This window comes from Plecotus auritus (genome assembly GCF_963455305.1).
Source record: "Plecotus auritus genome assembly, chromosome: 7".
In the NCBI taxonomy this organism is placed as follows: Eukaryota; Metazoa; Chordata; class Mammalia; order Chiroptera; family Vespertilionidae; genus Plecotus; species Plecotus auritus.
This window is the reverse complement of record NC_137774.1, coordinates 72,799,638-72,823,752: the sequence shown is the minus strand read 5'-3', so window position 1 is coordinate 72,823,752 and position 24,115 is coordinate 72,799,638. Positions and strand designations below refer to the sequence as shown.

Genomic DNA, 24,115 nt, shown 5'->3' with positions numbered 1-24,115 from the left:
TAGAACCTTATTAGATATATAATTTGCAAATATTTTCTCCCATTCTGTAGGCTGTGTTTTCACTTCCTTGATAATATCCTCTGATAACAGAAGTTTTGAGTTTTCATGAACTCCAATTTATCTATTTTCTATTTTGTTGCTGTGCTTTTAATGTCATATCTGAGATTCTATTGCCAAAACTAAGGTCATGAAGATTTACCTTATGTTTCTTCTAAGGGTTTTATGGAATATAATCCCCACTCCTTAAGTGTGGACTGCACATCATGATTTCTACTCTACGTGGAAAAACCAGTGGAGAAACCTGACAAACACACTGTAGCCAGGTGATCAAGGTCAACATCAACATCATTATGTTAATAGCATGGACCCTTGATCTGATGAGAAGGACACTCTTATCAGCTGAATGATGCCCCACCCCAAATTGATATGTTCAGTCTTAACCCCCATCACCTTAGAATGTGACTGTATTTGAAGATAGGATCTTTAAAGAGGTAATTGAGGTTAAATGAGGTCATTGAGTTGGAGCCTAATCCAATAAGACTAGTGTCCTTATATGAGAGGAGAGTAGGACACAGGCAGGTAGAGGGAAAACCATGTGAAGACACAGGGAGAAGAGAGCCATTTACAAACCAAGGAGAGAAGCCTCAGGAGAAACCAACCCTGCTGGCACATTGATCTTAGACTTCCAGCCTCCAGATTGTGGGAGAATAGACTTTTGTTGTTTAAGTTGCCAGTCTATGGTGTTTGTTATGGCAACCCCATGCAGACTAATACAGGCACTTTACCTCTGAGGTGTTCCTCTCAAAAACCCATAACCCCAACCCAATCACAAGAAAAATATCCAACAAATCCCAATGAAGGAACATTCTACAAAATACCTGAGCAATCCTCCTCAAAACTGCTAAGGTTATCAAAGGTCAAGGTAAAAAAAAAAATCTGAGAAACTCTCAACAGACATGACAACTATTTGTAATGTGCTGTCCTAGATGGGATCTTGGAACAGAAAAGGGCCTTAAGTAAAAACTAAGGAAATCTGAGCAAAGTGTGGACTTCAGTTAATTGTGACAAATTACCACACTCCAATGTTAATAATAGGGGAAACTGCATGTGAGGAATATGGACAGTCTGTATTCTCGTCACAATCCTATATAATAAAAGGGTAATATGTAAATCGACCGAACTGTGGAACGACCGGTCACTATGACACACAGTGACCACCAGGGAGCATATGCTCAATGAAGTAGCTATCCCCTGGTGGTCAGTGTGCTCCCATGGGGGGACTGCGGCTTAGCCAGAAGCCCTGAGCCCAGCTCACTGCTAGCAAGCGCAGTGGCGGTGGCGGGAGCCTCTCCCACCTCTGTGGCAGATTAAGGATCTTCGACTGACACTTAGGCCCACTTGCCTAAGATGTCAGTTGGACATCCCCTGAGGGCTCTCTGACTGTGAGAGGGCGCAGGCCAGGCTGAGGGCCGCCCCCCCCCCCCCCGCCCAAGTGCATGAATTTCATGCATCGGGCCTCTAGTTTTTCTCTAAACCTAAAACTATAATAAAATTAAAAGGTTGTTTTTTTTTTTTAATGAGCAAAAGGTTTGAATGGACATTTTAACCAAGATATACAAATGGCCAATAAGCATATGGAAAGATGCTCAACATTATCATTCATTAGGGAAATGTAAATTAAAATTATAATTAGGTGTCACTTCATACCAATTAGAATGGCTATAATCAAAAAGAAATAAGTGTTGGCAAGGATCTGGAGAAAGCAGAGTCTTTTTCCTGAGGGAAACTTAAAATGGAACTGCCACTTTGGGGGGGAAATTGGCAGTTTCTTAAAATTTTAAGTATAAAGTTACCATAAATATACAGTAATTCCACTTTAATATACCTACAAAAAGACATGAAAGTGAATATCCATAGACATATGAGAATGAAGATTGACTTCAAATAGGCATGGGCAAAATTGGAGGGATAGTAAAAATGATCAAAAGTTGGATTGTGTCAGAAAGGATGCACCCCTTTGTTCATAGCAGCACAATTTACAATAGCTAAGATTTGGAAACAGCATAAATGCCCATCAGCAGAGGAATGGATTAAAAACTGTGGTACATCTACACAATAGAATACTACGTTGCGGTAAACAAGAAAGAACTCTTACCATTTGCAACAGCATTATGCTAAGCGAAATAAGCCAGTAGGAGAAAGATAAATATCACATGACCTCACTCATTTGTGGAATATAATGAACAACATAAACTGAAGAACAAAAATAGATCCAGAGATATAGGATATAGAAGCATCGAACAGATTGTCAAACCTCAGAAGGAAGGCAGGTGAGGATGGAGGGGGGGTAAGAGATCAACCAAAGGACTTGTATATAAGCATAAACAATGGACACAGACAGTAGGGGGATGAGGGCATGTGCTGGGGGTTGGGAGCGGCTGGGGAGAGGTCAATGAGGGAAAAGGAGACATATGTAATACTTTAAACAATAAAGAATTTAAATTTTAAAAAAGTTGGATTGTGATGATTGCACAACTGTAAGCTCATTAAAATTATTGATTTATACATTTATAGTGGGTGAATTTTATGGTATGAGTTTTATTTTAATAACACTGTAAAAAATCATCAGCAAGATGGTGAGGCATAGATTAAACAAGATTGACAAAATGTTAATAATTTTGTAAGTTGGGTGACAAGCAGAGCAGGTTCATTATACTATTCCTTTTACTTTTGTTTGTTTGAAATTTTCATAATACAAAGTTTAAAAATTTAATGAATCGCTCCCCTGAACACACAGGCTTTCATAAAGTCCCTGAGCACACAGTGTTGGTGTTATTTACATATTGTCCTTTCTCCCCACTAGATGGTGAGTTTTCTAGGGATAGAGACAGTTTCTTATTATTACTATTACTATTATTATTGTTGTTGTTGTTGTTATTATATATTTCCAGGGTCTGACCCAGACACTGGCAAATAAATGTTAGTTGCCAAAAGCTTTCAAATAAAATGGGGAGGGAGTAGAGAAATAATTGGTAACAATGGGAAAATCTTTGCAAAAGCAAACTCAAGTTTCTCAAAAGGAAATAGTTTAAGTATTCAGAACTGCAAGATGACCCTTTACTTCAAATGGGCTTGGCTGTTGGGCTTTCTGTGACATTCTGTGCATCAGGGAGGGCTAACATTAGTAGCAACCCAGTGACGGCTCCCTGCTTCTAAAATTATTATAAAATATTTGAAGACTTAAAGCACTCTCCATGAAATAACACTGAACAAAACTGGATCTTTTTAACATTGGGATTTTTATAGACTCCGGGTCCTCGTTGTGACTTACTTTTCTTACCCATTACATGAGTGTAGAAAATATGTTCTTTGACCTTATTTTGATAAATTTCCTGTTTTTAAAAAATGTGATTTTCTTGTCAATCGACTGTCCTGTGAGACACTCATTGAGCAAGAACACTTTGAAAAATCATCCAGATTTGCTAATAAAAAAGTGCAACTCACCTGATGAAACAGGCCTACCTAGTGAGAGAAGGCAAAGGGGCCAGGCAAGTGCTAGGTCTTGAGAAGTGATTGTACTAACCCGCCCGACAGCCCTATTAAAGAGGTGAGGAAACGGGGCCCCATAAGGGGTGATTCTCTGCTACCCAGTGCAGCAGGCCCCCCAGGCCCCGCAGCGCCCCCACAGTCCCAGGGCGCAGGGGAACTCAGCAGGTTCAGCTCTCGGGCGCCACCTAGCGTTAGCCGCGCCCAGTGTCGGCCCCTTCCGGCGGGGCTCAGCCTCATCGCCTTCCATCAGGAGTACAGGTGTCGGGGTCCCAGGATCAAGTAAAGCAGAAGGTACACCCGGATTTCGCAGCCAGCCCTGGTCCTCGCGCCCCTTGTGCGGAGTCCTGCAGGCACTGAGGCAAGCTCCCTCTGGGGTTTCCGGCGCCGCGGGGAAGGCTGGACTGGGAGCAGGGACAGGGTCCTAGTCCCGCCTGAATCTTCCCGGCATCCGGGTTGTGTGTGTGTGTGTGTGTGTGTGTGTGTGTGTGTGTGTGTGTGTGTGTGTGTGTAACAGCGGGTGAGAACGGCCCTGAGCACTGGAGGGGAGGGGGTGGGGTGGGGGTGGAGCTGGGGCCCTGAAAGTACGGCATCCGGGTTGTGTGTGTGTGTGTGTGTGTGTGTGTGTGTGTGTGTGTGTAACAGCGGGTGAGAACGGCCCTGAGCACTGGAGGGGAGGGGGTGGGGTGGGGGTGGAGCTGGGGCCCTGAAAGTCTGAGTCCAAGTGCTGAGAATACCGTGGAAACCACCTGGATGCTCCTCCAGTCCTTCAACCTTGGTAGGTGATTAGAATCACAGGGGAACTAAAAGACAAATATCTGGTCCGCATCCCAGACCAATTGAATGGGGGAGGGGGGGAGAACGGGTGGGGGAGAAGGGAGCATCAGTAGTTTGCACTTTGCGGGGGGATTCTATGGAGTACAGTACGACTATGGGTTAAGAACAGAGTCTTACACTTCGAGTGAGCCCCAGTTCCCGTTTGCACCCGCATCCCTCTCAATTGCTTTGTGCCATATTATCTATTTACCACCTTCCTCCAAAATGTCACCTCTTTGAACTAACTTACCCCGCGAAGCATAGACTGATGTGCCCTCCTGTGCTTTCCCGTCACCCTGGACACTGGCAGGCAGGAGGGAGGACAGAGAAGCAGTAACCTGCCTTTGCACAGACTGAAAACGGGCAGGCAGGACTAGAGGGCGAAGGGCAGAGAGCAGCAGTGGCCACAGGGCAGGGGTAGCCTCTAGGGCACCAGTGGGTAGGGCCCGGGCTGTGGAGAACAGGTTTCAGGGAGGCAGAGAGGTGAGATCACAGGTGTGCTGAGCCTCTGAGCCCCCAGTACACATCACTTACGAAACATGAATTCAAAAATAAAGTTATGAAGAATTTCCACCTGTCCCCAGCAGAGCTTTGAACCAAGCTCTGGTTCTACGTGGCTATCAAGGCCCCATGCCCATGGTGCTGGCCCTGCCTGGGAGCCTGGCTAAACTATGGGTTCCTGGGTCCTGCCCCAGACGCAGGAATCAGACTCTCCAGGTAATATATTCAGGAATCTCTACGTTGAAAGAATTCCCTAGGAGGTTTTTATCAGGCAGTTGGAAATAGTGGTTCTAAGTTTCCAAACCTGGCTAGTCATTGGATTTCTGGTCCCCTCCTCTATAGACACAAATGGAAAATTCCTAAATGCTGCTCTTCTTCCCCTACCCCTTGGAATTCTACTAGATTTTTGAAACCACTCTGGGTTCAAATCTCACCTCCACCATCCATTAGGTTGTGTGATTATGAACAAGCTTCTTAACCTGTGGCTCACTTTTCTCACCTGTAAAATGGGACGGTTGTGAGGATTCAGTGAGTTAATATACACTAAGTGCTTAGAATAGAAACTATTATTTTGTCTATACTGCTACAGTATGGACAAATTAATAGATTATCCCTTATTATTATCAATTGTTTTTAGCCCTGGGCTGCAAATGAGAAGACCTTTGTTTGTTTTTAATTTGTTTTTAAAAACACCAATTCAGGTAGAACAATTCAGTTAGAATCCACAGTGATTCTGGAGCCCACTGATACTGAATTGAAATTTGCTTTGCTAATTCAGTTATGTATCTTGGAGCTTCTTTATAGGCAGATATACAGGCCTGCTATCATTCTTTTAAACTTTTTATTTTGAGATAATTACCCCATCATTTCAACAGTTGTGTTATTCCAGGGCACAGACATGGCCTAATCTAGTCAATCCCATGTTAATAGTGTCCATCCAGGCGCTCTTCCCAATAACCCTATGAGATAAGACTATATCCCCTTTTAATGTGGTCAAGTTTGTAGGTAAGTGTCACATGCAAGGTCCTGCAGCTATAAAACGGCAAAACAGACAACTGATCTGATCTGTCAATTGTTCTGAGCTACCTCTCTACTCACTCGATCAAATCCGGATTCATCATGTTATGCGCTGAATTGTGTGCCCCCTCTCCTGCCCCAAATTCATATGTTCAAGTCCTAACCCCCTGGATCTCAGATTGTGGCTACACTTAGAGATAGGGTCTTTAAGTAGGTGACTGATTTAAAACGAGGCCCTTAGGGTGGGCCCTAATCCAATCTCACGTGGGTCCTTAGAAGAGAGAGATTCAAACAGAAGAAAGACCATGTGTGTACACAGCAAGAAGAGCCATCTATGAGCCAAGGGAAGATGCCTTGGGAAACACCAAACCTTCATCTTGAACTTCCAGCCTCCAGAACTGTGAGATGATAAATTTCTGTTGTTTAAGGAACTCCACTTGCAGTCCTAGCAAACAAATACATTCCCCACCCTACCCCCAATCCTGGAGTTCAAGGGTGAAAAGAAGGAGCCGAGGAACCCAAGATGCACATCTTTTTTTCCCATCCAGTTGGTTGCCCTTTTGTGCAAACTGGTCAGCCCAGTGCCTGGCACATAGCACAGAGCCGTTCTTGACACACACACAACACCTGGATACAGAGTGTATTCCCACTCTCGAATCTGAGTGGCATCCCCATTCTTCAGATGAGGAAATTGGGGTTTAAAACAGATAGGTAACTTGTCCAAGGCCACATAGTTTTTAAACGGTGGAGCCAGGACGAAAGACTCAACCCCAGGTAGTTTGTTTCCAGATCTCATGCTCTTTTACATTTGTTTAAGTTTGCTGAGATATAACTGATATATATTAAAATGCATAGATTTTAACTCTACAGTCTGATGAGTTTTGGCAAATGTGTGCCCTCACAGAACTACCATTACAATCAGGATATAGAACATCATCTATCCAGAAAGTTCCCTCATCTCCCATAGTCAATTCTCCAACCCCTACCTCTGCTCCAAGCAACTACCGATCTGATTTCTAGTGCCTGTTCTAGAACTTTGTATAACTGGAATCATTCATTTTGGGTCTGCCTTCTTTTGTTCAACATAATGTCTCTGAAATCCAATCATGTTTTTCCTGTACCAGCCATTCTTTCCTTTTTATTGCTAAACTGGGGGCCCAGTGCATGAATTCGTGCACCTTGAAAGGAACTGTGGGCCGCAAGGCTGCAGTGGGCACAGGGGCGGGTCTCGGCCCATTCTCTGGCCCCTGCCTGGCCCCTCTTGCTGTGGCCCCGGTCCCCTGTCTGCAGGCATCTCCACTCCTGCCGCCGCCACTCCCACGCGCTGACGGCACCGGCCCCGCTCGCACCTGCTAACGGTGCTGAGTTCACCAGGCACCAGCAGCGGGTGCGAGCAGCAACTCTGGCTCCGGCTGTGGGTGCGAGCAGGGCTGGCGCTGGCAATGGGTGTGAGAGGTGGATGCCAGCCCCAATCGCCCCTCAGGAGCCGGGGGAGGTGGAGAAGCCCTGAGGGGCGATTGGGGCTGGCAGCCACCACTCACACCTGCTGATGGCACCAATCGATTGGGGCCAACACAAGGCACTAGCAGCGGGTGTGAGCGGCGGCTCTGGTGCTGGCAGTGGGTGTGAGTGGGGCTGGCGCCAGCAGCAGGTGCAAGCGCTGGGCAGGACCATGGCGTGCAGGAGCAAAGAATTTCTAGTAACCACCAGACGTTTGCCCTGATGACAGAGACCAGCACCCCGACTTGGTCTGGCACCTCTGCTCACCTGCTTCACCATCCTGCCATGGCTGATGCCTACTGTTTCACGCTCTGCCACCTGTTGCCGACGCCTGCTGTGTTCGGCGCGTGCCCCCTGGTGTTTAGTGCACATCATAGCGATCGGTTGTTCAGTTGTTCTGCCATTAGGTCTATTTGCATATTAGCCTTTTATTATATAGGATAGAATTCTGTTGTATGGCTATATCACAATTTGTTTATCCATTTTTCAGTTGATGGACTTGTGGGCTGTTTCTACTATTTAGCTATTATGAATAATGCTGCTGTGAACATTTGTGTACAAATCTCTTTGTAGAAATAGGCATTTCTCTTGGGTGAATACCTAGTAGTGGAATTACTGGTCATGGATAGGTGTGTTTAATATTATAAGAAACTCCAAACTGTACAAGGGGTTGTACCATTTTACATTCCTACTAACTGTTCTGGAGAGTTCCCACCGCTACACAACATCATCTACCACTTGGGATTGTAATTTTTAAAAAATTTTTAATCAGGAGGGGGAAAACCAAGATGGCGGCATAGGTAAACACCTTAACTGCTGCCTCGCACAACAATTTCTAAACAACAACTAAAAGACAAAATGGACATCATCCAGAACCACAGGAAGGCTAACTGAGTGGAAATTCTACAACTAGAAGGAAAGAGAAAAGCACAGTAAGACTCAGAGGAGCTGCAGAAGGCAGAGGTATGGAGACGCACGTGCACAGAGGACTGGCAACTGAGTACGCAACTGGCTTTCTCAATCAGGAGGGAGACAAAAGCTCCCAACTGCTCTGAACTCCAGTTCCGGGTGAGACTCTGGGGATCCAGACTCATTCGGGGAGAAAATGGACTGTCTGGCAGCAGGTGAAACTCGAGGGCAGCTTTCTCTCAGAGGTGCTTGCAGCGATTACCGCGGGACACTGAGACCCAGGGGCCCCTTAGGGCAGGGCCAACGGCAAGCCAATGCTGTCTTCTCCGCCTTGAGACTCCGCCCCATCCAAGCTGAGCACAGAGGCTTTTGCAAGTCTTGTCTCATAAGGGTGTCTCCAGCACAGAAGTTCTCCAGCGTAGACACAGCTGATCCTCACAGCCAGTTGGCCTGGAGATCCATTCCTCCCAGTGATACCAACAACAGTCAAGGCTTAACTACAACAAGACTGTGCACACAGCCCACAAAGGGGTGCACCAAGAGTGTCCACCTCAGGTAACTGGGGAGGCTGAGCCACTGGGCCCTATAGGACACCTAGCACAAAAAGCCACTCTATAAACTCAGGGAATCAACCAAAATGCAGAGACAAAGAAACAGATCACAAATGAAAGAAATGGAGGAAAGCAAACTACTGGATATGGAGTTCAAAACCATGGTTATAAGGTTTTTCAAGAATTTCCTAGAAAAGGCCAATAAATTTAGCGAGACCCTCAAGGATATGAAAAAGGACCAACTAGAAATTAAGCATACACTGACTGAAATAAAAAATAATATACAGAGATCCAACAGCAGACAAGAGGATCGCAAGAATCATGTCATAGAGTTGAAATACAAAGAAGCAAAAAACACTCAACCGGAAAAGCAAAAAGAAAAAAGAATCCAAAAATATGAAGATAGTGTAAGGAGCCTCTGGGACAACTTCAAGCATACCAACATCAGAATTATGGGGGTGCCAGAAGAAGAGAGAGAGCAAGATACTGAAGACCTATTGGAAGAAGTAATGACAGAAAACTTCCCCCACCTGGTGAAAGAAATAGATTTACAAGTCCAGGAAGTGCAGAGAACCCCAAACAAAAGGAATCTAAAGAGGATCACACCAAGACACATCATAATTAAAATGCCAAGAGCAAAAGACAAAGAGAGAATATTAAAAGCAGCAAGAGAAAAACGGTTAGTTACCTACAAGGGAGCACCCATATGACTGTCAGCTGATTCCTCAGCAGAAACTATGCAGGCCAGACGGGAGTGGCAAGAAATATTCAAAGTGATGAATAGCAAGAACCTACAACCAAGATTACTCTACCCAGCAAAGCTATCATTCAGAATTGAAGGGCAGATAAAGAGCTTCACAGATAAGAAAAAGCTAAAGGAGTTCATCAACACCAAACTAGTATTATATGAAATGCTGAAAGGTATTCTTCAAGAAGAGGAAGAAGAAGAAAAAGGTAAAGATAAAAATTATGAACAACAAATACATATCTATCAACAAGTGAATCTAAAAATCAAGTGTATAAAAAAATCTGATGAACAGAATAAACTGGTGAATATAATAGAATCAGGGGCATAGAAAGGGAGTGGAGTGACAATTCTCGGGGGGAAAGGGGTGTGCGGGGTGTGAGAAGAGACTGGACAAAAATCGTACACCTATGGATGAGGACAGTTGCGGGGGGGGGGGGGGTTAGGGCGGAGGGTGGGATGGGAACCAGGTAGAGGGGAGCTATGGGGGGGGGGGAAGAGGAACAATTGTAATAATCTGAACAATAAAGATTTATTAAATAAAAAAATGTTTTTAATCATTCTAGTGGGTGTGAAGAGGTACTCATTGTGGTTTTAATTTACATTTCCCTAGCCCTAATGACTAACTACCTTAAACATCTTTTCATATGCATATTGGCTATTCATATTTCTTCTTTTGTGGATTGTCTTTTCAAGTTTTTTGCCCATTTTTAGAGTGCTTTTTAAAATTGAAATATACTTCACATAACAAAATTCGCCATTTTAAAGTGTACTTTTAGTGGTTTTTAGTATATTCACTGCTAATACCAGAACATTTCCATTACTCCAAAAAGAAACCCCCATACCTATTAACTTTTGTTCATTTTCTAATTGGGTTGTTCAGACTGTTTGGGTTACAAAGGATTTTATATGCTCTGGACACTATTCCTCTGTTAGATATATGTGTTAGAAATATTTTCTCCCAGTTTATGGCTTGCCTTTTGTTTTTATTTTTAATATTTTTTTTATTGATTTCAGAGAAGAAGGGATGGGAGAGAGAGAGAGAAACATCAATGATGAGAGAGTCATTGCTTGGCTGCCTCCTGCACGCCCCCTACTGGGGATTGAGTCCTGCAACCCAGGTATGTGCCCTTGACTGGAAACGAACCTGGGACCCTTCAGTCCGCAGGCCGGGCGCCTTTTCATTTTTTTAATGGTGCCTTTTGAAGACCAAGAGGTTAAAATTCTAAGTCTATTTTATCATTTTTATTCTTTTATAGTGAGTGCTTTCTTGTGTCCTAAGAAATCTTTATTAACCCCAAGGTCATGAAGATTTTCTCCTATAAGTTATATAGCTTTAGCTTTTATGTTTATGCCTATAATCCATTTTAAATTAACTTTTGTGTCAGCTTTATTCTTTCCATTCTGATATCTAGTTGATCCAGCACTATTTGTTGAAAGCACAAATGAATTGCTTCATTGAATTGCCTTAGTCCATTGGTCAAAAATCAGTTTACTAACATTATACTAATGCCAGATTCCTGGTTTTTATATGTTGTATATGATGTTACCATTGGGGAAAACTGGGTAAAAGATATACAGGAGTCGGCGTTGGTGGTATAGTGGTGAGCATAGCTGCCTTCCAAGATATACAGGACCTCTCTGTATTAGCTTTGAGACTTTCTTGCCATTTTGAATTTATATTATTTATTTTTCATGCCTATTTTAATGGCTAGGACTTGCAACATTGACAAGAAGTAATTAAAGTGAACAACCTCACCCTGATCCGAATTGTAGGAAGAAAAGATTCAGTCTTTCACCATAAATTTTATGTTCATTGTAGGTTTATCCTTTTGAGGAAGTTCCCTTTATTCTTAGTTTGCTGAGAATTTTTCTCATGAGTGGATGTTGAATTTTATTAAATGCTTTCTCTGACTCTACAGTATTGAGATGATCATATGATTTTTCTCTTTAATTCTATTGCTATGGATTATATTAATTGCTTTTCAAATGTTGAACTAGCCTTATATTCCTGGGATAAACCCCACAAGGTCATGAATCTTTGAATATATTTCTAGATTTTATTTTCTATCATTCTCTTGAGGATATTTGTATTAGTGTTCATGACGGATATTAGTCTGCAGTTTTCTTTTTTTATAATGTCTTTATTACTGGGCCCAACTTCCTTCTTAAATAAAATGTGAGGGTTAGGGAAGTCCTCCCCACAGAGATTATTTCCAAGTCCAAAATTCTCCCCAGGCAGGGTCCTCCTCCCAGATATGCCCTTGGTAATAACCAGTCGGTCTTGATGAGATGAGATAAGCTGGCAAAGAGTTCACCTGAGTCTCTTAGGATGTATATTTGACCGGTAAAGCTGGGACTCAGGTCTGAGCTTCTGCTATACAGGTTCAAGAACTCAGTTTTATCAGATCACCCAAAGGTGATAATTCCCTAGGGAATTACATCATACTGTACAAGCCTGTAGAGACTAAACAATTAAATCAGAGTATCATTTTATTAATCTATAACAGAAGTATACCTCTCCTGAAATCTGAATATTCATGCCTTTTATTCAAGGAATAAATACTGTATTGGTCTCTACAAACTCAAGAAACCAAATTAGTCATGTGAAGGCTTCTTAGCATGCCCAGAGGCAGAGCCCAGGGAGCCGGTAATTCTGTTTGTTTTGTCAGGCTGAGGTGGAACAAGACGTCATCCTTGTTCCTGGCTGGTGATCCTCCAGTCACAGTGTCCCTCTGCCATTGTTAGTGCTAAATAAACAACAGCAAATTCTTAGCCTTTGGCAATCTTTTTCCTAGACTCAGTCCAAGCCACTACCTTCCCTATGGACTTTGTCAAGCTACAGTTCATTAAGCAGCTGTTTATTTTACATTCTCTTTCATTTTGTCTTTCTGATGAAGACTTAAGACACCGTGATTCTAAGTGTGGAAAACAAATATTCTTTGTCTTTCAAAAACCATTGTGAAATATGGCACCCATACAGAAAAGTGCACAGAACAAAAAAGTACTATCCAATGGTTAATTATAAAGCAAATACCTATACAACCACTACCGAAGTCAAGAAATAGAATACTGCTAGCACCCCAGAACCTACTGTGTACCCTTTTCCTGTTGAAATCTTCTCCACTCCTATCCAACTTTTTTGTTGTTGTTGTTGTTAATCCTCACCTGAGGATATTTTTTCATTGGTTTTTAGAGAGAGTGGAAGGGAGGAAGAGAGAAAGAGAAACATCAATGTGAGAGAGACACATCCATTGGTTGCCTGCCACTCGCACTTGGATCCTAGGTATTTGCCCTTGACCAGAATCAAACCCGGGACCCTTCGGTCCCAGGGCCAACTCTCTATCCACTGAGCCAAACCGGCTAGGACCCATCCAGCTTTTTAATCACTTCCTCGTGTTTACCTATAATTTCTCATCAAAACATGCATTTCTAAATCCTATGACTGTGTGTGTGCACATGCGTGCATCTGGCTTCTTTTCAAGAGTCATTCATATTGTTGCACATTGTTAACTTATTTTCACTCCATCCTCTAGATATGCCACAATTTATTTATCCATTCTATTGTTGGTAGACTTTTGAATCATTTCCATTTTTTTTGTAATCAGTTTGTCAAGTTCTATTTTTTTATATTTTTTTATTGATTTCAGAGAGGAAGGGAGAAGAATAGAGAGATAGAAATATCAATGATGAGAGGGAATCATTGATCGGCTGCCTCCTGCATGCCCCCTAATGGGGTTCAAGCCTGCAAACCCAGGCATGTGCCTTTAACTGGAATCAAACCCAGGACTCTTCAGTCCACAGGTTGACATTCTATCCACTGAGCCAAACCAGCTAGGGCTCAAGTTCTATTTTTTAAAAACCTTTGAAATTTTTATTAGGATTGTAGATCAGTTTTTTGTTGGTGTACTTACATTATTAAGTCTTCTTATCCATGGATATATTATTATTTTTTCTTTTAAATTTTTTTAAATGTTTGAAGTATTACAAATAGTAGTACATATGTCTCTTTTTTTTCCCCATTGACCTCTCCCCAGCCTCCCCTTCCCCCCAGTACATGCCTTTACCTGCCCCCCTCCCCACAGTGTCTTTTATCCATTGGTTATGCTTATATGCATGCGTACAAGTCCTTCAGTTGATCTCTTACAGCCCCCCCCCCCAAAAAAAAACCTCCTCTGCCTTCCCGCTGTAGTTTGACAGTCTGTTCAATGCTTCTTTGCTTCTGTATCTATTTTTTCCCCTTTTCTTTCCTTTAAAAAAATCTTGCCTCTGCAGACTAGAAATAAACATATTATAACAAAAAATGTTTGAGTCCTAATTTCAATGTCCCACAGTTCTGAGTCCCCGTTTCAATGTCAAACAGTTCCTTATGTGTACATGTCAGCAATGATATCTGGATGGTAGGCACATGGTGGCAATGCAGGTCCAACCCTCTCTGGTTTGGTCCTAGGCAAGCTGCTGCGACGCACAGCTGCTGACTGCTAGTGTGGCAAGGCGTCGTCAGCGTCCTCCATCTCTGGACTGTTTCTCCTCTTGTCTTCGTGGTTGGAGCAGACATGTCAATTCCTCTCTGTTGCAGGAATCCACATGGTCTTGGAGTTGTTTTCTGAAAATATACAAACATATTCTCGACCAAAAGTTAATAAAGGAATCTTTTCTATATAATTGATTTGGGATCCTTTTTATTTTTGCCCAAATGATTTTCCTTTGTCTTATTTAGACATCATGTGTGTTTTTCATGGGTGTCTTGCTGTTAGCATTACAAATAAAAATTAATTTTGTAAAGTAAAAATTTTCTAGATGTAATTTACTTATAGGATATTTTTCCTTACATGATATTACCCTACTATCCCCCCTTTTTTGATTAATGGAGGCTTTTGTAAATTTTATAATGCAGTCTTGATAACTTTAAATTTTTATTTTTTGCACAAAAATATGGCTGCTTTAGTTTCATTGCATGTTCAGGAATTTTACCATGAGATGAACTACCAATAGAAATTTTAGTTAACACTTTAGGAACAGCTTTTTGTCCAGTACAATTAAATTTTCTTGAATATTCACTTATTTGAATTAGCCTATTTATTTTAATCTGAAAACTTGATTATTATTTTACTGTCAAATTTAATACTCTACCGACAATCTTAGTTTACCCTGTAAATATTAGTGGAAAGGATTATTTGCATTCTTGAGTAGGCCCTGAGCATTCCTGGTGCTAGGCTGGATTTAGATATAGGGCAGCTGCTGTCGGCCAAGTCTCTGTCTGTTACCTGGGTCCCAATCTGAGCTGGGCCAAGTCACACTGTCTGTCACCTGTGTCCCGATCTGAGCTGGGCGTGGGAAGCAAAGCAGCCATGGGAGCAGGAGACCTCCCTCAGACGGGGCGAGGGTTCAGGCCCCTGCAAGGTTGGGAGGGTGGGGGTCTGTGCCCCACCTTTGATGATCCCCAAGTTCTCTCCTGATGGCCCCTCTGCGACTGTGCCTGTCTTAGGTTGTTCCTTCCCTGAGGAATCTTACCCGTCTCTGGCTAACCACCATGGATATATTATATCTCTCCGTTTATTTGGGTCTTTTAAAAACTTCTTGCAGTAATTTTTTTAGTTTTCTATTTAGAGGACTTTGAATATCTTTTTCTAATGTTATTCTTTAGGCATTGATTTTTTTAAAGCTATTTTTAATGTATTTTAAAATTTTATTTTTGTTTACTGCTGGAACACTCTTGATCTTTGTATATTGATTCTATATCCAGTAACATTGTTAAAATCTTCTATTAATTCTAACATTTATCAGTAGAGTCTTTTGGATTGTCTTCATATAGAATCCTTATCTAAGAACTAGAGGCCTGGTGCACAGATTTGTGCAATGGTGGGGTCCCTCAGCTTGGCCTGTGGGGCTTGGGCCAAAACCAGCTCTCTGACATCCCCTAAGGGATCCCAGATTGCGAGAGGGCGGTTCTCAGGTGACACACCCTGGAATCAGGCTCCCTCCTCTCTGGTTCCGGGTGCGTCACCCAAGAACCACAGCTGCCAAGTCACTGCAGCTCAGCAGCTCCTGCGTTGAGTGTCTGCCCCTTGGTGGTCAGTAGGCATCATAGCTACTGTTCAGCCGGTCAGCTGGTCGGCCAGTCGCTTAGGCTGTTATATATATACTAGGGAGAGGAAGCCAGGCGTTGCTACGTGACGTCATTACCCGGTGTCCATGGCCACTGTTTCTGGGCTGGGCTGGGCTGTGGGCCACATTTTGTGCCATGGGGTCTCAGCAGTGTTGGCTGGGATTTGGTGGGGTGTCGCTATGGGATAGTGGCGGGGCCTGTGTCCCACTTGGGGGAAGCCAAGTGTTGCTTTTTCAGCACCAGTCCGCGCTGCTGTTTCTCTGTAAATGGCCAGTGCGCATCACGGCAGCTCCTCCATTGAGCGTCTGACCCCTGGTGGTCAGTACATGTCATAGCAACCAGTCGGACAGGCAGAGGGACATGTAGCATATTAGCCTTTTATATATATTATATAGATATAGATATAGATATAGATATAGATATAGATATAGATATAGATATAGATATAGATATAGATATAGATATAGATAATGACTGTCTTAAGTTTCCCCCCTTCCAACCCTTATACCATTTACCAGTATATCTCTTCCTTACCTACTACACTGGCTAAATGCTACCTAGAAATTATAGTAGTGAGCTTCCTTATCTCATCCAAAATCTTAAGCTGAAAGTTTTCAACTCTAGTCTTTTATTGGCATCCTTTATGAGATTCAGGAAGTTTCATTCTTTCCTATGAGTTTTTATTATATATAAATGTTGAGTTTTATCAAACACATTTTCTGCAAGACCTGACATGACCATGAATTTTCTTTTAATTTATTAATGTGATGAATTCTGTTTATTGATTTTCTAATGTTAAATCAGTGTGCATTCCTAGGATAAATTCAATTTGATCATGGTATGTTATTCTTTAATATATCACTTGATTCAGATTGTTTTATTTTATGATTATTGCACTCATATTCAAGAACTAGAGGCCAGGTGCACAAAATTCGTGCATGGGGGGAGGGGGTGTCCCTCAGCCCAGCCTGCACCCTCTCCAATCTGGGACCCCTCGAGGGATGTCCGACTGCCCGTTTAGGCCCGATCCCCGTAGGATTGGGCCTAAATGGGCAGTCGGACATCCATCTCACAATCCAGGACTGCTGGCTCCCAACTGCTCGCCTGCCTGCCTTCCTGATTGCCCCTAACCGCTTCTGCCTGCCAGCCTGATCACCCCCTAATCACTCCCCTGCCAGCCTGATTGATGCCTAACTGCTCCCCTGCCAGCTTGATTGCCCCTAACTGCCCTCCCCTACAGGCCTGGTTACCCCTAACTGCCCTCTCCTGCAGGCCTGGTCACTCACAACTGCCCTCCCTTGCAGGCCTGGTCCCTCCCAACTGCCCTCCCTTGCTGGCCATCTTGTGTCTGCATGGGGGCAGGATCTTTGACCACATGGGGGCAGCCATCTTGTGTGTTGGAGCAACAGTCAATTTGCATATTACTCTTTTATTATATAGGATGAAATTGGCCTGTGTCTTCTTTTTCTAATACTGTTTTGTTAGGTGTTAGTATAAAAGTTATGCTAGTCTCCCAAAGTTAGTTGGAAAAGCTTTTTCTACTTTCTCAGAGGTATATAAGTAAATATTTTTTCTTTCTTTAATTTTGGTAGAATTCACTAGTGAAACAATTTGGGTCTTGAATTTTTATCAGACATTTTTAAGTTACAGATTTAATTTCTTGAATAGTTATAGGATTAAGGTTTTCTATTTCTTTTTGTGTCATGTTGTATTTTTCTATAAATCTTTCCATTTCACCTAAATTTTCAAATTTATTGGCATAAAATTGTTCATACTATCCTCTTATTTTTGTAGTTAAGTCCCTTTTCATTTCTTATACTTGCTATTCATGCCTTCTCTTTTCTCATTCTCACTAGGGGTTTATCAATTTGTTAGTATTTTCAGTTTTGGCTTTGTTGATTCTCAGTTATGTTTTTTCTTTTACATTTATTTATGCTCTTAAATTATTTCCTCCCATCTACTTTTGTTGGGTTTCTTTTATTTTCCTAACCTGTAGAAATGAATGCTTAGCTCATTATTTTAGCCTTTTTCTTCCTAAAATATGCAATTATGGCTATAATTTTATCTTCAAGCACTGCTTTAGCTTTATTCCATAAATTTTGTTATTAAATTTTTCATTATATATAATTCAGTTCAAAATAATTTTATGAAATATCTTTTTTCCATCCCCTTATTTTTAGTCTGTGTCTTTTAATTGAAGTGAGTCTCTTGTAGAAAACATATGTAAGAATCTTGTTTTGTTATTATTCAGCTACCATAAGTCATTTGATTGAAGCTGTTTGCATTTAAAGTAATTGTTGATAGATATGTATTTATTGCTGTTTTACTATTCATGCTTTTTTGTTGTTGTTAATCCTCAACCAAGGATATTTTTTCCATTGATTTTAGAGAGAATGGGGATAGGGAGAGCGAGAGCGAGAGAGCAAGAGAGAGAGAGAGAGAGAGAGAGAGAGGGGGGGGGGGAGAGGAGACATTGTTGGGGATCCACTCCACAAAGTAGCTGCTATTCTTGTTTTGCACATTGAGCATTTGCTCGTCTACCTCCCTCACCTGCTGTCCACAGAAGACAGCAGCCATGGTGAGGTATGGGCCATGGCAGGGGTCACAGGCAGCCATCATGATCTTGGCATTAATTACCTGCTGGATGAGATTGGGTACAGTGAGGGCCCGATGCTGGCTTCTATGGTTAGAAGGGCAAAGCCAGGCATGAAGTGGAGGCATGGGAAGGGCACTGTGTTGACTTCCAGTTTGCAGAGATCAGCATTGAGCTGGCTAGGAAAGCAGAGATAGGTGGTGACACTGCTCATGGCAGCTGAGATGAGGCGGTTCAGGTCCTGGCAGGTTGGCATGGTCAGCTTGAAGGTGTGGAAGCAGATGTCGTAAAGGGCCTCGTTGTCAATGCAGTAGGTCTCATCAGTATTCTCTACCAACTGATGGACAAAGAAGGTGGCATTGTAGGGCTCAATCACAGTGTCAGACACTTTGGGTGAAGGTACCACACTGAAGGAGTTCATGATGCAGTCAGGATACTCTTTATGGGTCTTGCTGGTGAGGAAGGTGCCCATTTCAGAGCCTGTGCCCCGACCCAGGGAGTGGGTCAGCTGAAGCCCTGCAGGTAGTCACAGCTCTCAGCTTCCTTCCACACAACATACTGAACTGAGTCAACCAACTTGGCCCCTGCTGTATAGTGGCCCTTGGCTCAGTTGCCTGCTCCAGGCTGACCAAAAACAAAGTTGTGTGCTCTGAAGATCTGGCCAAAAGGACCTGAGCAAACAGAGTCCATGGTCTCAGGTTCTGGATTCACTAAGATAGCAAGCGGAGCATATTTTCAACCTGTGGCTTCATTGTACTACATGGAGATGCAATCCAGCTGCAGGTTGCTGTCCCCATGGCAGGTGCTGGTAGGATTAATGCCATGTTCATCACTGATCACCTCCCAGAACTTGGCACCGATCTAGTTGCCACACTGGCCACAATTTCTGGATGTACACAATTTCCCTCGTGGTTCAAATTAAAATGTTTTGCTCACCTCAAAATGTGTACAGGGCAAGAAAATACATAATTTTTTTTCTCTGCTGCTGCTCACAGGCTGGTAGAATAGGACATGCCCCAGAGGCTGGAGCAGCTAGTCCAAACATACAGGAAGGTTCAAGGTTAAGTTGCTTATATTTCATTTTGTTCCTCTTTTGGTTTGATAGTTATTCAGGCTTTTATTATTTTTTAGTGATTATATTTGAGAAATTACAATACGCTACCTTGAGTAATCACTATCAAATAGGAATTATTACCTTTACTCCTCTCCTAGAAAAATCGAGGAATTTAGAATATTTACCTCTCTCCCATATAAGGTACATTTATTGTTTTGAATTTTCTATACATATATATATATATATATATATATATATATATATATATAATAATCCCAACAAGATATTATTTTATAAAGTTACTATTCATTTGGATTTGCCCTTGCATTTCACATTTCATTTCTTCTTCTATCCCTCCCTTGGACAATTTTTCTTCTACTTGAAGAACATTCTAAAATACCCTTTATGCAAGATTTTTCACTACGTAGAAGTTTTTTTCCAACACATCAAAGATATAATTCTACTACTTCTGGCTTCCATTGTTGAAGCTGAAAAGTCAGCAAACCTTGTGCTTAAGTCATCTCTTGTTTTTCTTTGTTTTTCTCTTCATACTTCACTCTTGAATTTTTTTAAGTATATTTTTATTGATTTTAGAGAGGAAGGGAGAGGGCGAGAGAGATAGAAATATCAATGATGAGAAACATTGACCGGCTGCTTCCTGTACATCCCTCACAGGGGACTGAACCTGAAACCCGAGCATGTGCCCTGCCTTGGACTCGAACCAGACTTCCTGGTTCATAGGTTGACACTCAACTACTGAGTACACCTCAGTCTTGAATGTTTTACTCAGAATATCAACTAAAAGTTAACCATAAAACTTAAGCCCTATGTGTCAAAGGTTACACAATACTAAGGGAAGTTACTGATCATACACACATACACACACACTTCACACCTTCACCTAAGAAGGGAGCAAGTCTGTGGGAATAGGCAAGCATGCATGACCTTATCAGAATCACTCAGCCACTAGTGACTCTCACCTGGTACATCAGTGGCTCTGCTAACAATACTTCCTTCCTCTAGCTATGGGGTTGGAATATCCTCATAGTCTGTGTTGTGGTCTGCAAAATACCCAGTTCAGTATTCTCCAGAGAGATGCAGTGAAAAGATTGCTCAGTGGCATTAGAGTGGGCCAAAGTTTTATGCTAAAATTTCTGCTAGTTTTTTAAAAAATATATTTTATTGATTTTTTTACAGAGAGAGGAAGGGAGAGGGATAGAGAGTTAGAAACATCAATGAGAGAGAAACATCGATCAGCTGCCTCCTGCACACTCCCTACTGGGTATGTGCCCGCAACCAAGGTACATGCCCTTGACTGGAATCAAACCTGGGACCCTTGAGACCACAGGCTGACGCTCTATCCACTGAGCCAAACCGGTTAGGGCTGCTAGTTTTTTGGTTTTTTTTTAAATATATTTTATTGATTTTTTTTACAGAGAGGAAGGGAGAGGGATAGAGAGAAACATCGATCAGCTGCCTCCTGCACACCTCCTACTGGGGATGTGCCCGCAACCAAGGTACATGCCCTTGACCAAAATCGAATCTGGGACCTTTCAGTCCGCAGGCCGACACTCTATCCACTGAGCCAAACCAGTTAGGGCAATTTCTGCTAATTTTAGAGATTATATTAACTAGGAGTATTAGTATCAATTTTTTTTTAACTTTTTTTGCTTCCTTGGCTTCATCTCAAATGCAAAACAGTTTTTTACCACTTAATTCTTTTTTAAGAGTTTTCACAGAACATCATGTTGGGGAAAAAAGTCTTTTGTAAGAACAAAGTGTTTACAATTTAACAAAGTGAGGAGAAAACACACTATCAAAGTAAGTTTACTTTGGGGGGTGAAATAAGACATCCCTCACAAATTTTTACACCACACACAGAACTTCTGTTTTAATAATTCTCTCTTTAGCTGCGTTTAATTTCCTATTAGACCCTTCCATGGAGTTTTTTAATTTGATCATGATATATTCTTTTAGTTCTAAAATTTCTATTTCTTTTTTAAAACTGTCCATAACTTTTCAGAATATCCCACTTTCCTGCCAAATTTTTCAAGCTTGGTTTTTATCTTGAATATAGCAAGCAGAATTATCTTCATAATCTATGTCTGGTTCTAATATCTGGGAGCCCTGTGGATCTATTTTAGTGGTCTGTTTACCTGTTGGCTCTTGATTTTAGAGAGAGTGGAGGGGACAGGGGGAGACAGACCACCTTATGAGCCTGATTATCTCTGTGTTGGCCATTGTTTTTGAAAAATTATTTGTAGGATATTCTGGGGCTGGGAATGATGCTGTCTTACTCCAGATAGGATTTTTTTTTTGTTGTTGTTAGATGCCTGGGGCATTGTCAGTGTGGGACCTCCTTAATCCTATTCCAGGATTGGGTATTGACTGGGCTACTTGATGTAGCTGGGCTACAGTCATGCAGCAACTTTTTTTCATAGCCCCATGAAGTTGAAAAACATTCAACTCAGATTCTTGGTTCACTCTTCAGATCAGCAAACAAACAGTCCTTATGCTGCTAGACAGAGAACATCAAAATGTGGGATTGCCCTAGCTGATTTGGCTCAGTGGATAGAGCGTCAGCCTGCGGACTGAAGGGTCCCAGGTTCGATTCTGGTCAAGGGCACATGCCTGGGTTGCGGGCTTGATCCCCAGTGGGGGACGTGTAGGAGGCAGCCAATCAGTGATTCTCTCTCATCATTCATGTTTCTATCTCTCTCTCCCTCTCCCTTCCTTTCTGAAATCAATAAAGATATATTTTTTAAAAACGTGGGATTCACCTCTGGAGATCTTTGTCCTACTTGGATGTTGGCCCAGGTCTATTTGCAGTTTTTTAATATTTTTAATTGTTCCCCTGGCCAGGTTGGTACCAATTCTTCATACCATTGTTACTGGACGTAGAAGTGCCCACCTCACTTTTTTTTAAGCAAAAATTTTTGTGCTTATTGTATGTAAGTTACTATTTTAGAGAAATCAAGTATATAAAGAGAAATAAACAAGAGATCTCTGTCCTAAAGGAGCTTCGAGCCTCTTTGGGAAGATACCTGGCATTTGGCTTATCCATGAGCCAGAGACTGGGACGTGTGTTGATGCTATAATGCAGGGAACACGGGAGCCCAGAGGGTTCCCGGGAAGGTGCAGTCTGCTGGGTAGTGTCTTGCAGAACAAACTAGTGCTCTCTTATATGGCTGAAGATTGCTACACTCAGGCATTATGTGTTGATTCTTGTTGGTTCTGAATGTTTAGGGTGCCATTTTCTTTTCTAATTCTCACATCCTATGTGTGGCTCAGGAGGGAATCTATACCCCTTACCTATGCACTTATTATATAGTAAGAAAGTCCTTTATTGTTTGCTTTGTCTGGCTCAGGCCAGTCATTTCATAGACCCATTTGTGGATGGAGGGATAACTTGAGATCTCCCCTAGCCCAGCTGAGAAGAGACTCACTGGCCCACCAAAATTCTTTTCCTTTAAATGGATTTCTTGAGATATTATTCACATACCACACAATTCACTCACATTAATAGTGTACAGTTCAGTGGCTTTTAGTATATTCACAAAGTTGTGTATCCATGACCACAATCAACATTAGGACATTTTTATCACCCCAAAAAGAAACATCAGAACCTTAATCATAATTTCCCTGATCCTCCCATTCCCCATTCCCCATTCCCCACTCTAGGCAACCACTATTCTACTTTCTGTCTCTATGTATTTGCCAGTTCTGGACATTTCATATGAATAGAATCATATGGTATTTGTCCTTTTGTGTCTGGCGTCTTTCACTGAGCATCATGTTTTCAAGTTTCGTCCATGCTGTAGTGTGTGTCAGTATTTCATCCCTTTTATGACTGGATGATATTCCCTTGAATGGATAGACCACATTTTGTTTGTCCATTCACCAGCCTGAGGATATTTGAGTTGTTTCCACTTTGGGCTGTGATGAATAATGCTGCTATGAACATTTGTGTACACGTTTTTGTGTGTATACAAGTTTTCATTTCTCTTTACCCAAGAGTAGAATTGCTGGGTCATATGATAACTTTATGTTTTACCTTTTGAGGAACTGCCACATTGTTTTTCAAAGCAGCTGCACTATTTTACATTCCCACAGCAGTGTGTGAGGGTTCCAATTCCTCCATATCCTCACCAACACTTGCTATTTCCAGTTCTGTTTTGTTTTTATTTATTACTAGAGGCCCAGTGCATGAAATTCGTTCACAAGTAGGGTCCCTAGGCCTGGCCTGCAATCAGGGCCGATCAGATTCCCTGCCTCCCCGCCTCCCCGCCTTCCCGCCTCCATGCCTCCTTGTTCCCTCGCTCCCTCAGTGCCCTGCCACCACCACTGGTCACCTGCCATGTTCTGTGCCGCCGCCTGGTGGTCAGCACACATCATAGCGAGTGATCGAACTCCATTCTTCCAGTCGAACTCCTGAGGGGACACTTTGCATATTAGCCTTTTATATGTATAGATGGCCTTCCTAGTGGGTATGAAGTGGCATGTCAGCCTGGCTTTGATTTGCAGCTCCCTGGTGATGAGTAATGCCCCATATCCTGACCTGCCCGATGGAGCAATGCTCCTTTTGTTTTCACTCCGGTTCTGCTTTCAGCTTCCCTGCATCACCCTCATCCACACGATTGAAGGTGAACCGGCTGAGCTCCTTCTGCAGGAGGAAAGACATTTCCAAATCTTTGTCCGCAAGACTGGCAAATGCTTAATTCCATCTTTGTTAGACTTTTCCCTCTATTTCAGCTTTTCCATTAGGGGCAGGTTT

The 24,115-nt window shown here is 42.2% G+C and overlaps 1 pseudogene across 1 annotated transcript; it reads right to left on the bottom strand.

Moving 5' to 3' along the window:
• Positions 1-17,713: 17,713 nt before the first annotated feature.
• On the bottom strand, positions 17,714-19,160 carry LOC308252690 (tubulin beta chain-like; annotated as a pseudogene). The gene is made up of 2 exons: positions 18,167-19,160; positions 17,714-17,728 (listed from the first exon to the last, which is right to left on the bottom strand). The product of its transcript is annotated as a tubulin beta chain-like (transcript).
• Between the last annotated feature and the right edge of the window lie 4,955 nt (positions 19,161-24,115).